Raw genomic sequence first — 5,088 nt, forward strand, 5'->3', positions numbered from 1 at the left:
GCAGTAGGCCGGTTGGCCCATGCTAGGCAGCTCCTAGAAGAGTAACTGAACTACTAGAATGAGATAAGGATAGCAAAGAAGAAGGCTCTCCCCCGCCCTCCAAACCCTCCAGCCGAAGCCGGCAGGAAAAAGTAAGAAAGAACACCACGCCGTATAGAAAAACTGGCGTGGACATTTTACAGGAAAGTGTGAAAGGAGAATAGAGACTATCATAGTGTAACCTGAAAAGAAATTTTTTTTGAATTAGTATTGGTTATAAGATTTTCTTTATTCTATATCCACCCCTTATTTGTCATATGCTTATCTAGCCTATGCTTGAAACTCTCAATGGAAGAGGCAGCAACTACTTTATTAGGTAGCTTATTCCATTCGTCTACTACTCTATTACCAAACCAATTTCTACCGATTTCCTTACTGAAACGGAATTTTTCTAGTTTGAAACCATTATTTCTAGTTCTATCCTGTATGCTCACTTTAAGTATCTTGCTAATATCTCCCTTATTTATACCATTCATCCACTTAAACACCTCAATTAAGTCTCCCCTTACTCTACGCCTCTCTAGCGAATGCAGACTTAGTCTTTTCAGTCTGTCTTCATATGACAGGTTCCGGACGTCATGTATCATTTTAGTCATTCTTCTCTGTACATTTTCTAACGAATTAATATCCATTCTATAGTAAGGACACCAGAATTGTACTGCGTAGTCTAAATGTGGCCTTACTAATGCTAGATAAAGTTTTAGTATTACTTTAGATGATCTATTGCTCACGCTTCTCGAAATAAATCCTAGGACCCTATTTGCTTTATTTCTCGCATTAATGCACTGTTGCCTTGGTTTAAGGTTGTTACTAATCATAACTCCTAGATCTCTCTCGCATTCCGATTTGCTAATTTCTTTGTTATCCAAGCTGTATTTAGTATCTCCAGTGGTCTTGCCTACGTTAAGTACTTTACATTTTTCAACGTTAAATTCCATTTGCCAAGTTTTAGACCATTTGGACAATGTATCGAGGTCTTTCTGTAAGTTATGGCAATCGTCAGTCGAGTTAATGATACGCCCTATTTTTGTATCGTCGGCAAATTTGCTGATTCTGCTATTGACTCCTAAGTCTAGATCATTTATATATATGATAAATAATAAGGGACCGAGTACTGAACCCTGTGGTACACCGCTAGTTACTAATCCCCAGTCCGACTTAGTTCCATTTATTATAGTCTGACAGATCGAAACGTAGGGTTTTGGTGGAGTCACCCCCTCCCTGCACTGTTGCCACGTTTCCGAGCTGACCTCTCCATCAGCGATGACCTTGACACTGTTTCCCTCTTGTGATCTCCGTTTTTCTAATACCCCCTATACCCCTGCCACCAACACCCCCTATACCCCTACCCCCAACAACACCCCCATCAACAACACCCGCTATACCTCCACCACCAACACCTCCTATAAATATAGACCCCCACCATCAACACCTGTATAATAATTAGCCGTTGATAATTGCTATACTTTTATTGAGAGCATACATTCTACCCTATTGCTCAAACTCCCTAATCTTACAATCCCATCTGTCTTAATCCTTCCCACTGCCTTCGTTCCTAAATCCCTTAATTGATCTATTTTTAACCTAAGTGTCCCCACACCTTTTAAACCATTTACCTCTCTGTCACTATTCTCCATCATATGTATCAACTTGTATTATATTGTGTATAGAACTTTCATACTGTATGCTGTACTACTGTATAATGTATAAGAATACCCACTGTTTAGTGGAAATAAAGTTTTATTATTATTATTATTATTATTATTATTTCTCTCTCTCTCTCTCTCTCTCTCTCTCTCTCTCTCTCGCTAGATTTTGTTATGTGTCATCCATGGTTTTTTACTTCCATTTTTATGTATGGATTATAATTTTGACTTTATTTCCGCACCACCCTTGAGGTAAAAGTCACGGCGCGTTTTTTTTATAGAGGTTTCCCCAATAGGCCTAAATCCTGTAGGGTTGGTGACCTCCCACAGCGTACACACAAACACGTGTCGCGTGAGTGCTGCCACCCCAGAGCTGTTTGATATATTTATTTTAATTATGAAAGGATCGCCTCTTCCCACTTTTATCCCTTCAAATTTTCTTGCAATTATACTTGCTAAATTAATTAGCAATGTTAGAAGTGTTGGGGAAGTAAATAATAATTAGAATATTTTTAGAGCAACACTGCCAAATTTTTTATGCCACGTTTCTCTATTATCGTATAATATAGTATGCAGAATAGTTTTATTCTTCCTTGATACATGTCAGCACTTTCATTACAGTTATATTAGTATGAGTTATGTTTATGTATCATTCCTACTACACAAACCACAGGCGTTATACATCGTAGGGTTAGGAAACATGGCAATAGTGTAGGGAGGGGGTGACTCCACCCAAACCCTATGTTACGAGGAGGAACACTATAATACTCTCTGCTTTCGTCCTTTCAGCCAGGATTCTATCCATTTTAAGATATCGCCGTCTATACCGTGTGCTCGAACCTTTCTAACTAAACTTTCGTGTGGGACCCTATCAAAAGCTTTACTAAAGTCCAGATAAATAACATCGTAAGCTTTATCACTATCTACTGCCTCATAGACCTCCGAGTAGAATGACAACAAATTTGTGAGGCAGGATCGTCCTTGCCTGAATCCGTGCTGACTTTCGTTTATAAGATTAAATTTTTCTAAGTGTTCTCTAATCTTATTTGCCAAAATTGACTCTAACATTTTTCCTACTATTGACGTTAGACTTATCGGACGATAATTCGACGCAGCTGATTTATCACCCTTTTTAAAGATGGGCACTACGTTTGCGGTTTTCCACGCCTCTGGAACTTCTCCTGAACTTAAAGAGTCATTAAATAACGTTAAAAGTGGCTGACATAATTCTTCTTTGGTTTCTTTTATAATTTTTGCATATATATCGTCCGGACCTGGCGATTTTTGAGGTTTTAACTTATTAATTTCTTTCAATACGTCCTCCTTACTAATGGTTATTTTACTAAGAATATTTTCCGTATTCTCATGGTAAATATTTGCTGCTTGAGGGACATGTGGTGAGGAGGGGAAGGAAGAATTTAGGAAGACATTAGAAGTAAAGTCTAACAGTATTCTAAATTTAATTTTTTATTGTGATTATATTCCACAGGCTCCAGTGAGGTAGTCCATCCTTAATAGAAAAGCAGATATTGTCAGCGATAAGGAACATCCTGCAGAAGTAAAATGCCAAAAGAATATGTTATAGGAGTGGAGAAAAAAGTATTACTAAAATGTATTTCCTATTATTAAATCTTTAATTATTTTAAGCAGTTATGTACAGTTCAGGTAAGCCTTTTTTTTTTGTGGGCTCAAAAAAAAAAAAATAAGTATCACTGTAACTGAGAACGATCAATCCAGCACACGTGGACACCGCTTTGTTTCATAAACTGAAACATACATGACTTAAAAATTTTCGTCAACACTGAAGCATTAGTCATCTGATAAAAAACGGGTTGAAAGTCGGGAGTCAGACTTGCATATATATGAATCCATGATTAAAATAACTGTTGACATCTGGAGACTCATTTGTATGCTGTGCTATACAATAACAAAAGAATTAATTATCTTGCTGTGTCTAGGTTTATTCTGTAACCCTTTAATTTCAGTCTATGACTTTTCGTGAAAAGCACCCATGCTAAAAAAAAAAAAAATGATGTTAAGGGTTAAAACCCACCACATTACTCAGTCTTTTGAGGATCTTCAGGCATTCGATTAACTTTTACAAATATCATCATTGTAACCCAGTTTCCCACCTAAAAGATGAGGTGATGTGGGATTGAGATGCACAGAGAGGGAAAGTATAAAAGAAGAATCGTCATACAGTATACCCAGTGAAGCGGACCACACGGTCATCATTCATGCCCTCGGAAGGAATCCAGGCTTTACCTCACAAGCAAAATAGTTTGTACATTTTTTTACATTTATTTATAGATGTGTATCGCATATAACTGTAACACAAAAATTCCGTCGTCTGCCAAGTTAAATATGGCCTGCAAAACCCTTACTCTGTGCTTCTCCGAACATGCTTCATCTACTCTTTTCCCACCATGTCAGTTCCTTAGCTTCTTCAGCTTCTGTAGCCTGCTTTCCATACACATCCTATCCATCCACCCACATTCTTCATGGCCTGCCGTGCTGCTTCTTCCTTTCAGTCTCATTCCGGCGACGTGATCCTTGATGCTGGTCTGCCATACTTCGTTGCTTTAATCAGTTAGTCAAACTCACTCATATGTACTCTGCTCATCATCATATCTATATCCAGTCTCCATCGCCATTCGATCTAAGCATATTCTTTTCTATCTTTCTTGAATCTCTGTTTCTCATCCTTTCCAGTCTACAAGTCCCACATACATTTCTCTGTTCCCATTTCCATTGCTACCCATATCTTTCACGTTCATAACATATACTAGCAGTAATTCATCTCTTTGATGACTCACTGTTCTCTGGATTATTTGCCAGATAGAATTACTTCATAGAAGAAAGATCACCATAGGAGTGTCTAGGTAATATACATAAAAAGATACCGGTAATCAAAACAGATTATCATTTTAGTACTTGATAAATTTAGCTTTTTTATACGAGAGGTGTATGAATTGAGTTTATATATATATATATATATATATATATGTGTGTGTGTGTGTGTGTGTGTGTGTGTGTGTGTGTGGTTATAAAAGATAAAAACAGTTTGGATGGCCAGTGGCCTTCTCCGACCTGCTACCACATTGATGATATCGCTAATCAAACATTGATCCCAAAGCTGAATGTCATACTCCAGGTGAGGTTTAGTCTATTATGTAACGGTATCATAATAACTCAGTTTTTATAATTATGTGATATTTGATAGGCGTGAAGTTTGTGGGGGAAGATTTGATGTGAAGGGATATTTATAAAGGGAGATGAAGCGGGAGGGGTGAATGAAGGAGAGGAAGAAGAGGGATTGATAAGAAACACAACCGAGTGGACATGAAACGAGAGAGAGAGAGAGAGAGAGAGAGAGAGAGAGAGAGATTTACCTCCTCAACAC

Source organism: Coenobita brevimanus, chromosome 110, assembly GCF_032717465.1.
Source record: "Coenobita brevimanus isolate Jiangsu-jjx chromosome 110, ASM3271746v2, whole genome shotgun sequence".
Lineage (NCBI taxonomy): Eukaryota > Metazoa > Arthropoda > Malacostraca > Decapoda > Coenobitidae > Coenobita > Coenobita brevimanus.